Below are 13052 nucleotides of genomic sequence, written 5' to 3' on the forward strand. Positions count from 1 at the left end.
CAGGCTACCTTGGCAGTTATCCCCCTATTTGTGTGATGAATTAATAAAGAATGCATGAATGTGAAGCAACAATGACTTTATTGCCTCTGCAAGTGGTCATCGAAGGGAGGAGGGGAGGGTGGTTAGCTTACAGGGAAGTAGAGTGAACCAAGGGGTGGGGGGTTTCATCAAGGAGAAACAAAAAGAACTTTCACACCGTAGCCTGGCCAGTCATGAAACGGGTTTTCAAAGCTTCTCTGATGTGCACCGCACCCTTCTGTGCTCTTCTAACCGCCCTGGTGTCTGGCTGCATGTAACCAGCGGCCAGGTGATTTGCCTCAACCTCCCACCCCGCCATATACGTCTCCCCCTTACTCTCACAGATATTGTGGAGCGCAAAGCAAGCAGTAATAACAGTGGGAATATTGGTTTCGCTGAGGTCTAAACGAGTCAGTAAACTGCGCCAGCGCGCTTTTAAACATCCAAATGCACATTCTACCACCATTCTGCACTTGCTCAGCCTGTAGTTGAACAGCTCCTGACTACTGTCCAGGCTGCCTGTGTACGGCTTCATGAGCCAGGGCATTAAGGGGTAGGCTGGGTCCCCAAGGATAACTATAGGCATTTCACCATCCCCAACGGTTATTTTCTGGTCTAGGAATAAAGTCCCTTGCTGCAGCTTTTGAAACAGACCAGAGTTCCTGAAGATGCGAGCGTCATGTACCTTTCCCGGCCATTCCACATTGATGTTGGTGAAACGTCCGTTGTGATCCACCAGTGCTTGCAGCACTATTGAAAAGTACCCCTTGCGGTTTATGTACTCGCTGACTTGCTGCTCTGGTGCCAAGATAGGGATATGGGTTCCATCTATCGCCCCATCACAGTTAGGGAATCCCATTGCAGCAAAGCCATCCACTATGACCTGCACATTTCCCAGGGTCACTACCCTTGATATCAGCAGATCTTTGATTGCGTTGGCTACTTGCATCACAGCATCCCCCACAGTAGATTTGCCCACTCCAAATTGATTCCCAACTGACCAGTAGATGTCTGGCATTGCAAGCTTCCACAGGGCTATTGCCACTCGCTTCTCAACTGTGAGGGCTGCTCTCATCTTGGTATTCTTGTGCTTCAGGGCAGGGGAAAGCAAGTCACAAAGTTCCACGAAAGTGCCCTTACACATGCAAAAATTTTGCAGCCACTGGGAATCGTCCCAGACCTGCAAACTATGCAGTCCCACCAGTCTGTGCTTGTTTCCCGAGCCCAGAATCGGCGTTCCACCACATGAACCTGCCCCATTAGCACCATGATGCCCACATTGCCAGGGCCCGTGCTTTGAGAGAAGTCTGTGTCCATGTCGTCATCACTCTCGTCACCGCACTGATGTAGCCTACTCGCCCGGTTTCGCTTTGCCAGGTTCTGGTGCTGCATATACTGCTGGATAATGCGTGTGATGTTTAATGTGCTCCTAATTGGCAAAGTGATCTGAGCGGGCTCCATGCTTGCCGTGGTATGGCGCCTGTATGGAAAAAAGGCGTGGAACGATTGTCTGCCGTTGCCCTGATGGAGGGAGGGGTGACTGATGACATGGCGTACAGGGTTGGCTTACAGGGAATTAAAATCAACAAAGGGGGTGGCTTTACATCAAGGAGAAACAAAAACAACTGTCACACAGAATGGCCCCCTCAAGGATTGAGCTCAAACCCCTGGGTTTAGCAGGCCAATGCTCAACCCACTGAGCTATCCCTCCCCCTGGTATTTCAGGCAGGACTTCACGGAGGGAGGGAGGGGGGGAGCAAATGAATACAAAACAAATCTGGTCTATTTCTTGTTTTGATCCACTCCATCTATCTTTTGCATCTTTGGCTGGCAGCAGTCGGTGCAGAAGGACTGCAAGCCATCCACATCTCATGGCTGCTTGGCAGAAGATGGTGCAATAGGACTGCCTGCAGGACTAAAGAATCATAGAATCATAGGATCATAGAATCATAGAATCATAGAATAACAGAGTTGGAAGGGACCTCTGGAGGCCATCTAGTCCAACCCCCTGCCCAGAGCAGGACCAATCCCCAATCAAATCATCCCAACCAGGGCTTTGTCAAGCCTGACCTTAAAAACTTCTAAGGAAGGGAATTCCACCACCTCCCTAGGTAACGCATTCCAATGTTTCACCACCCTCCTAGTGAAAAAGTTTTTCCTAATATCCAACCTAAACCTCCCTGTTAGGATATAGATATTCAGGCCTGTCTGCAAAAGCCTGTACTTTAAGAATTTAGGGGTATTCTTATCACTTGGCTAGTTCTAGAGGTATAAAAGAAAGAATCAAAATCACTGTCTGCTGGTGTAAGGGCCCTCTCTTACTGTGACTGTTTGAGGCCCTGTTCTTAGGCTAAGGCCTTTGGCTAAGCAGCAGAGGCAGCCATAAGCCAGGAAGCGAACAGTCACATCCTCACATTCCAAACTAGTCACATTGAAAGAAGGTGCTATTGGGCTGTTAGGAATACAGTCGTGTCCTGATAGTGCCTATCACCTCCAGAGAAAGGGAAGTGCCTAGAAAATGTAAAAGGAAACTTAGTTTGAGAGCATCCTGTCTGGCAAGAACTCACTTATCAATAGCTGGGATGTGAAATCCTCACTTCTGTATTGTTTTGTCATTAGAGTTCCAACTTTGCTATTGTTTGTCTGTATAATCTCTGTCTGGTTCTGTGATTGTTTCTGTCTGCTGTATAATTAATTTTGCTGGGTGTAATCTAATTAAGGTGGTGGGATATAATTGGTTAGCTAATCATGTTACAATATGTTAGGATTGGTTAGTTAAATTTCAGTAGAATGATTGGTTAAGGTATAGCTAAGAATATTACTATATAAATTAGGGGCAAACAGGAAGTAAGTTGGGATTCGAAAATAAGGAAAAAGGAACTTGTATTTAAGCTTGCTGGAAGTTCACCCCAATAAACATCGAATTGTTTGCACCTTCGGACTTCGGGTATTGTTGCTCTCTGTTCATGCGAGAAGGACCAGGGAAGTGGGAGAGTGAAGGAATAAGCTCTCTAACACTCCCCCACTGCAACTTGAGACCATTACTCCTTGTCCTGTCATCTGCTATCACTGAGAATAGTCTAGATCCATCCTCTTTGGATCCACCTTTCAGGTAGTTGAAAGCAGCTATCAAATCCCCCCTCATTCTTCTCTTCCGTAGACTAAACAATCCCAGTTCCCTCAGCCTCTCCTCATAACTCATGTGTTCCAGTCCCCTAATCATTTTTGTTGCCCTTCGCTGGACTCTCTCCAATTTCTCCACATCTTTCTTGCAGTGTGGGGCCCAAAACTGGACACAGTACTCCAGATGAGGCCTCACCAATGTCGAATAGAGGGGAACGATCACGTCCCTCAATCTGCTGGCAATGCCCCTACTTATACAGCCCAAAATGCCATTGACCTTCTTGGCAACAAGGGCACACTGTTGACTCATATCCAGCTTCTCGTCCACTGTCACCCCTAGGCCCTTCTCTGCAGAACTGCTGCCTAGCCATTCGGTCCCTAGTCTGTAGCGGTGCATTGGATTCTTCCGTCCTAAGTGCAGGACTCTGCACTTGTCCTTGTTGAACCTCATCAGATTTCTTTTGGCCCAATCTTCTCATTTGTCTAGGTCCCTCTGTATCCTATCCCTACCCTCCAGAGTATTTATCACTCCTCCCAGTTTAGTGTCATCCGCAGACTTGCTGAGGGTGCAATCCACACCATCCTCCAGATCATTAATGAAGATATTGAACAAAACCGGCCCCAGGACCGACCCCTGGGGCACTCTGCTAGATACCAGCTGCCAACTAGACATGGAGCCATTGATCACTACCCGTTGAGCCTGACAGTCTAGCCAACTTTCTACCCACCTTGTAGTGCATCCATCCAGCCCATACTTCTTTAACTTGCTGACAAGAATACTGTGGGAGACCATGTCAAAAGCTTTGCTAAAGTCGAGGAATAACACGTCCACTGCTTTCCCTTCATCCACAGAACCAGTTATCTCATCATAGAAGGCAATTAGATTAGTCAGGCATGACTTTCCCTTGGTGAATCCATGCTGACTGTTCCTGATCACTTTCCTCTCGTCTAAGTGCTTCAGAATTGATTCCTTGAGGACATGCTCCATGAAAAAGAAGACCTGGTCGAGTCACTCTAGTCCCTGCACCCATATCTGCCCAGGCACTCCTGACCGACCTTACCGAGGCGGCCAGGAGCACCTGGGACATGATGAGGATGTTTTTCAGGCCTATTGCACCATCTGCTGCCACAAGGCAATGGGTTGCTGCTGCTGTGTAGCAATGCAGTACCGCGCCTGCCAGCACCCAGGAAACATACGGTGACGGTGAGCTGAGCTCCATGCTTGCCGTGGTATGGCGTCTGCACAGGTAACTCAGGAAAAAAGGCGTGAAACAATTGTCTGCCATTGCTTTCATGGAGGGAGGGAGGGAACGGGGGCCTGATGATATGTACCTAGAACCACCCGCGACAATGTTTTAGCCCCATCAGGTAGTGACTAACCATTTTACACGGTATGCACAGGCATATCCCACACGTGATCAGAGGGCCACCACCGTCACTCAAGTATTGTGGGACAAATATTTCTCAGTCTATGGATTCCCGGCTCGGATACACTCTGATCAGGGGCGGGATTTTGAGAGTCACCTTCTGAAGGAGGTGCTGAAGATAGTAGGAATTAAAAAGTCTAGGACAACGCCTTATCACCCCCAAGGTGATCCTCAGCCAGAGAGGTTCAACCGAACCCTATTAGATATGTTGGGAACTTTGCGACCAGAGCAGAAGGCAACCTGGAGCCAGCATGTCACATTTCTGGTGCATGCCTACAATGCCACAAAGAACGATGCTACGGGAGTCACCCCATATCTCCTGATGTTTGGGCGAGAACCAAGATTACCCATAGACTTGTGCTTTGGTGTATCAGAGGATGGAGATAGCTATGAAACTCATCAGCAATATGTATCCCGACTAAGAGAAAAGCTGCGGGATGCTTATCCCTTAGCTACCGCTGCGGCTCGGAAGAACGCAGAGCGCAACAAACATCGATATGATGCTAGAGTGCGTTCGCAGGAGCTCCAGCCGGGGGACAGAGTCCTGCTGCGAAATTTGGGTATTGCTGGCAAACACAAGATAGCTGACAGATGGAAGGCAATACCTTACCTGGTGATGGAAAAGCTGGGAGATCTGCCGGTCTACAAGATCAAACCTGAAGACGGTCCAGGGCAAATAAAGACGGTGCATAGAAATCTTTTGCTCCCTGTGGGGGAATTGGTAAGCACCCCTTATGAGATGGGCCACGACAGGGCAGCCGGGCAGAACAGAGGTGCTAGACCAAAGCCGCCATCCAACACAGACAGCGGGCTCCGTGCAGCTAACTTACCCCTATTCTGCACATCTGAGAGTGAGTCTGAGGAGGAAGACATAACCCTGGTGTATCCTGGGATGGAGACAAGATTTCAGTCTCGATCAGCTGAACCAAACGAGAGTTTTCCCTCTTCCGCCCTAAACCCCATGGCGGAATTATTTAGGCCCATTTCTGACACCCCTGTGCTACTGATGAGACCCTCGTGTGATGACACACACAGGTTATTGGACAGTGGAGACACACAGGTAGAGGATGCCCTGGGCACCTTGGACCCTCCAGCATTAGAACTAGGAGTGCAGGGGCCTACGCCAGTAGCCGAGGAACCCTCCAGGGAAGCCTCTCCATCCGTCACTCAAGAGGATGTTCCCCCTACCTCGGCAACAGAGAGTCTCAATAGACGAGACAGGGTGATAAGACCAGTAAAACGGTTAACTTATGATGCACCTGGGGTGACTAGTGAGGAGCCAATACATTTAGCACACAGGCTTGTGGAAGCTAAAGTGGGCTTCCTGAGGCCCTTTGGAGGAAACCCATGAGTTGGTATAAAGGGAGTGTGATTTGTCAGGAGGACAAATTCTCGGCTGGGGGGAGGATGTAAGCAGTGTCAGGATGAGCTCCACCCTGACATCTGGTGGTGAGGTGTGGCAAGTTGTGGAAAAGAACTTCAGGGGCCAATCTCATTTGCATAGGCACACCCACCCTGCCTAGAATGAGGCCATAGCTGCCCAAATGGTCACTTTGGCTGCTGTGGGATCCCCAGGGTCTCTGTTATTGGGGCAGGAAGAATAAATTGTTATTACCCTGATTATGGGAACTGTGCTTGGAACCGTACTTGGCCTTTTGTTATGATGGAGGGACTCACCATCAACTAAATAGCACTCGCTAGGCAAGGGTCATGGGTTCCAAAACTCTGTGAATGGAGAGAGGCTGGGGATGAGTATTAATACTTGGTGACACGGGCCTCTTGGTGAGGGCCCTACATGCTAATTGCACTTCCTCCTCTCTCCACTGTGGCATATCAGAGCTAATTTTGATTCTATTAGGAGCCTGGTTACAGGCTGCTGTGCTCACTTTGGGCTAATCGTGCACCAGCACTGAGGCTCCCCTACTACGAGCTGAATTCACCAAAGAGCTGAACTGACTAAGAGCTGAAGTCACGGAGCGTTGTGTTAAGTAGTGGGGGAGCCTGAAGATATATTGTGGAGCAGTTTGCGGGACGGCTGGAGTGCCTAGTGGACAGGCTGGTGGAGCAGTTCATAGGACAGCGAGAGCGGCTGGTGGGACACGGAGCAGTTCATGGATCGGCTGGTGGAGAAGTTCGTGGGATGGCGGGAGCTGCGTGTGGGCCGCGGAGCTGAGCGAAGCAGTTCGTGGGGTGGCTGGCAGAGCGAAGGCCTACGGAGCTGTGGGGCGGTGAGCTTCAGATCATGTAAGGTGCCCCTTACCTCTCTCCCCCCCCCCCCCCCCCCCGCATCTCCACCCAGGTTGGGAGGGAAAGCTCTGCAGATAAACTTTCGAACTCTGGGGCTGCCCTGACCAGGGACAGAGACTTTTGGGTCATTGGACTTTTGGGACTTTGGGTGATTTGGGGTTGCTGGACTCAAGAACCAAAGGGAAAGGGCATGCCCTAATTTGCTTGGGGTGGGTTTTTGCTCATGGGTTGTGTTATGAATCCTGTTGGTGGTGTTTTCCCAACATAATGCCACATTGTTTCTCTCTGTTATTAAAAGGCTTTTTGCTACACTCAGATTATGTGCTTGCGAGAGGGGAAGTACTGCCTCTTGGAGGCGCCCCGCGGGGGTGGTATATATTTGTCCCTGGTCACTGGGTGGGGGCTCGAGCCGGTTTGCATTCTGCTATTGGAATGGATCCCCTAGATATTGAACCCGGCCCTTGTTGCTGCCAACGCTGACGGGCAGAAGGGTTACATACAAAACTGACTTCTATAAATTCGACCTAATTTCGTAGTATAGACATACCCTTAGACAATTAGAGCGGGTTGGGGCTGTCACCCTATAAAGCGTGGGACCTCCAAAGCCCCTGTGAGGAACCGACAGAACACCGTGTTCCTTTCTTCTGCACCTGCTGGGCAGGGCTTCACATGACCTTGGGCTAGCGCAGAAAAGTCTTCCCAGCCTAGGGAGATTTGCCCCATGCCCCGAAAGGGTTAGAGGGATCAAAGGTCAGAGCCTCGGTTTTTAGTCTACGTGCAAGGCAGGTCATAGCTTGGTCTTTCGGACGGGAAATAACATGAAAAACAAACCTGCACAGAGAGCATCCATGTTAATATCAGGATGTCTGTGCAGAGTAAACAGGATCTGGCAGGGGGAGGTGTGACGATGTGACGCAACAGGGAGAGGGGAGTGTTGACCTGGGAATGTGCCCTGGGGATGGGAGACCTGAGAGCCTGTAACCTGAGCCAGGAGGGGGAGGGGGAGGTGACACCTCTGCCCAGGAATGTGAACAGAGGCTGCAGGAGGGAGCCTGCTGGGGGGGGTTAGTTTCAGTTTGGTGCTGGGTGGAGGAACGCAGGGAACCCCAGGGCTGGGGTCTAAGCTCCCTGCTCCCCCAGAAGGACTTGACTGAGGGGTCCTGGTTGTACCCACAACCTCTGTTTTGGTCTGTGTTCCTGTTGTCCAATAAACCTTCTGTTTTACTGGCTGGCTGAGAGTCTCAGTGAATCCCAGGAAGAGGGGTGCAGGGCCTGGACTCCCCCACACTCCGTGACAACTGGTGGTAGCGGTGGGATGTACTGCACCCCGTGAACGGCACTTCCTGCAGTAAGTGACTGGGGAACAGTAAAACGAAGGGGGATTGATGGGGACCAGGCGTGCTAGGAAGGTCAATGGATACTGGGATACGGGCGCGGAGGTGATGCTGGCCCGGCCCGAGGTGGTGGCCCCAGATTGGGTGGTGCCCAACACCTACCTGACCCTGACGGGGGTGGGCAGGACCCCATTTAAGGTGCCCGTAGCCAGGATACACCTGAAATGGGGGGCCAAGGAGGGCCCCAAGGATGTGGGGGTACACCACCATTTGCCCACTGAGGTTTTGATGGGGGGAGACCTAGAGGACTGGCCAAGCAAGCCCCAGACCGCCCTGGTTGTGACCCGTAGCCAGAGCCGGCGAGGGGCACTGCGCCCTGACCTTGGGGAGGGTACCACACCGGAGGTGCAGGACCCTACCCTGGTGGGGAGGGGGCGCCGAGGGGCATGGTTCAGAGAGGCTGTGGCCTCAGACCTGGCCAATGAGAGGGAACCGGGCCCCATCCCTTCCCCAGCCGCTGACTTCCAGGCCGAGTTGAGGAAAGATCCCTCCTTGCGGAAGCTCAGGGACCTGGCCAACCTCAGGGTGGTACGGACCATGAGGAGAGGTTGCCAGGAGAGGTTCCTGTGGGAGAAGGGGTTCCTGTACCGAGACTGGGATCCCACAAGGGAAGTAGAGTCCTGTGGGATCAGGAGGCAGCTGGTGGTCCCCCAGAAGTATCGCCGCAAGCTCCTGTCCCTGGCCCATGACATCCCCCTCGCAGGGCACCAGGGAATCCGGCGCACCCGGCAGAGGTTGCTACAGAACTTTTACTGGCCCGGGGTCTTTACCACGGTCCGGCAGTATTGCCGATCCTGTGACCCCTGTCAGAGGGTGGGGACGGCCCGGGACAAGGGGAAAGCGGCTTTGAGACCTTTGCCCATCATAGAGGAGCCTTTCCAGAAGGTGGCCATGGACATCGTGGGGCCTCTCAGCAAGACGACCCGGTCAGGGAAGAAATACATTCTGGTGGTGGTAGATTTTGCCACCCGCTACCCCGAGGCAGTGCCCTTAGCTTCCATTGAAGCAGACACCGTGGCAGATGCGCTCCTGACCATTTTCAGCCGAGTGGGGTTCCCCAAGGAAGTCTTGACAGACCAAGGGTCCAACTTCATGTCGGCCCTGCTCCGGTGCTTGTGGGAGAAATGTGGGGTCCGGCACAACTGGGCCTCAGCTTATCACCCCCAGTCCAATGGGCTGGTGGAGAGGTTCAATGGGACGCTAAAGATGATGCTGAAAACCTTTATGAACCAGCACCCGCAGGACTGGGACAAGTACTTACCTCACCTGCTGTTCGCTTACAGGGAGGTGCCCCAGGAGTCTACCAGATTTTCGCCTTTCCAACTGTTATATGGAAGGAGGGTAAGGGGCCCCCTGGACCTGATGAGAGACGAGTGGGAGGGGAAGGCCACTCCCGATGGAAAGTCAGTGGTGGAGTATGTCCTGATCTTCCGAGAGAGACTGGCTGAACTCATGGGCCTGGCCAGGGAGAATCTGGCCAGAGCACAGAAGAAGCAGAAGGTCTGGTATGACCGCACGGCGAGGGCCCGTGCCTACGCCACTGGGGATCAGGTGATGGTTCTCATCCCTGTGAGAAAGAATAAACTACAGGCCACCTGGGAGGGCCCTTTCAAGGTTGTCAAGCAGCTCAATGAGGTAAACTATGTGGTGGAGCTGTCTAACCGGGCGCACCACCGCCGGGTGTACCATGTGAATATGATGAAGCCATATTATGCCAGGGGGAATGTGGTGTTGGCCGTGTGTGGACAGTGGGAGGAGCAGGGAGATGACCCTTTAGTAGATCTATTCCCTGGGACCAGAGCTGGTTCCCCCCTGGAAACAATTCCCCTCTCGGATCAGCTAATCCCTGCCCAGCAAGCTGAGATCAGGGGGGTGTTGCATCCATACCGACAGCTGTTTTCCAACCAGCCTGGACGCACTAATCTGACTGTCCACCGGGTGCAGACAGGGTCGCACCCGCTGATAAGATGCTCCCCGTTCCGAGTCACAGTCTGCTCAGGACCTGGAAAGAGAGGTCCAGGACACGCTGGCTTTGGGGGTGATCCAGCCATCTGCCAGCCCTTGGGCCTCGCCGGTGGTGCTGGTCCCCAAAAAGGACCGGTCGGTCCGGTTCTGTGTGGACTATCGGAAGCTCAATGCCATCACTGTATCCGATGCCTACCCCATGCCCAGGCCTGACGAGCTCCTAGACCAGCTGGGAGGAGCTCGGTACCTTACCACCATGGATCTTACAAAGGGCTACTGGCAAGTGCCGCTGGATGCAGATGCTCGGCTGAAATCGGCCTTTATCACCCCTCTGGGGCTCTATGAGTTCCTGCCCTGCCTTTCGGCCTCAAGGGAGCGTTGGCCACCTTCCAGCACCTGGTGGACCAGCTACGGAGGGGTATGGAGAGTTTTGCCGTGGCATATATTGATGACATCTGTGTCTTTAGCCAGACCTGGGAGGACCATGTGTCCTAGGTTAGACAAGTGCTGGACCGACTCCAGGGGGCTGGGCTGACTGTAAAAGCAGAGAAGTGCAAGGTGGGGATGGCTGAAGTATCTTACCTGGGCCATCGGGTGGGGAGCAGCCGCCTAAAGCCGGAACCAGCCAAGGTGGAGGTGATCAGAGACTGGCCCGCTCCCCACACCAAAAAGCAGGTCCACGCCTTTATTGGGATGGCAGGATACTACCGAAGATTTGTGCCCCACTTTAGCGCCATAGCCACCCCCATCACTGAGCTATGCAAGAAGGGGAAGCCAGACAAGGTGGTCTGGACCAAGCAGTGCCAGGAGGCTTTCCGGGCGCTGAAGGAGGCTCTGGTCAGTGGCCCAGTTCTGGCAAACCCAGACTTTGACAAGCCCTTTGTGGTGTTCACCGATGCCTCAGAGATGGGAGTGGGGGTGGTGTTAATGCAGGAGGATGAAAAGGGGGAGAGACACCCCATCGTGCACCTGAGCAAGAAGTTGCTACCCCGGGAGCAACACTGTGCGGCCATCGAGAAGGAGTGCCTGGCCATGGTGTGGGCCCTCAAGAAACTAGAGCCCTATCTCTTCGGCCATGGTGTGGGCCCTCAAGAAACTAGAGCCCTAAACTTCACCGTGTACACCGACCACTCTCCCCTGACCTGGCTGCACCAGATGAAAGGAGCCAACACCAAACTCCTGAGGTGGAGCCTGCTCCTGCAGGATTACGACGTGGTCCATGTGAAGGGAAGTGCCAGCATGATAGCGGATGCGCTGTCCCGGAGAGGGGGCCCCGAACTTCTCCAGGTCACTGGTCACAGTGACCCCGCTCAGTTCAGTCTCGAAGGGGGGAGAGATGTGACGATGTGATGCAGCAGGGAGAGGGGAGTGTTGACCTGGGAATGTGCCCTGGGGACGGGAGACCTGAGAGCCTGTAACCTGAGCCAGGAGGGGGAGGGGGAGGGGGAGGTGACACCTCTGCCCAGGAATGTGAACAGAGGCTGCAGGAGGGAGCCTGCTGGGGGGGGTTAGTTTCAGTTTGGTGCTGGGTGGAGGAACGCAGGGAACCCCAGGGCTGGGGTCTAAGCTCCCTGCTCCCCCAGAAGGACTTGACTGAGGGGTCCTGGTTGTACCCACAAGCTCTGTTTTGGACTGTGTTCCTGTTGTCCAATAAACCTTCTGTTTTACTGGCTGGCTGAGAGTCTCAGTGAATCCCAGGAAGAGGGGTGCAGGGCCTGGACTCCCCCACACTCTGTGACAACTGGTGGCAATGGTGGGATGTACTGCACCCCGTGAACGGCGCTTCCTGCAGTAAGTGACTGGAGAACAGTAAAACGAAGGGGGATTGATGGGGACCAGGCGTGCTAGGAAGGTCAATGGATACTGGGATACGGGCGCGGAGGTGACGCTGGCCCGGCCTGAGGTGGTGGCCCCAGATCGGGTAGTGCCCAACACCTACCTGACCCTGACGGGGGTGGGTGGGACCCCATTTAAGGTGCCCGTGGCCAGGGTACACCTCCGCGCCCGTATCCCAGTATCCACTGACCTTCCTCCCATCCCCAGGGCACATTCCCAGGTCAACACTCCCCTCTCCCTGCTGCGTCACATCGTCACAGGAGGGTCCCGGTGAGCAGGCAGGAGGGGGAGTTAGACAATTAGAGTGGGTTGGAGCTGTCACCCTATAGAGCGTGGGACCTCCAAAGCCCCTGTGGGGAACCAACAGAACACCGTGTTCCTTTCTTCTGCACCTGCTGGGCAGGGCTTCACATGACCTTGGGCTAGTGCAGAAAAGTCTTCCCAGCCTAGGGAGATTTGCCCCATGTCCCGAAAGGGTTAGAGGGATCCAAAGGTCAGAGCAGCAGCAAGAACCCGAGCTGGCCGCATTCCTTAAAAACTGAATGACACTACCGCTGCTGTGAATGGTGAAATCCACAGAAATCTCTCAGTGCCTCTGGAATCGGGTAACTTGGCTCAGCTAGACCAAGGCTAATTAAGTCAAACCATCCCTGGGACATGCACGTTCCTGGCTGCTGCAGGGAAATGTTAAAAAGTGAAGCCTGCATTTGCACACCTGGGTGTCTCAAAGGCAGCCAAATCACTTTTGACACTGGTGTATCTACCCGATGGGTGTGCACTGGTGCAAAACCCCGAGTACAGAGAAGCCATTGGATGCCTAACAATGGATTTAAGTACCTGATTTTAATAATACAAATAATACCTTGCTCTTATGTGGCCCTTTCCATCTGTAGGCACCCGTGGTTGAAAACTGTCCTTAACATTTTTTAAATGAAATTAAATCTTGGATGTATTTATTTCGGGCCTGATCCTGCAAACATCGGTGTGTAGAGCTCACTCCCATCAGCTGGCTCATTGAACGCAGTACAGTTACTCACTGTGG

This window comes from Natator depressus, chromosome 25 (genome assembly GCF_965152275.1).
Source record: "Natator depressus isolate rNatDep1 chromosome 25, rNatDep2.hap1, whole genome shotgun sequence".
NCBI lineage: Eukaryota > Metazoa > Chordata > Testudines > Cheloniidae > Natator > Natator depressus.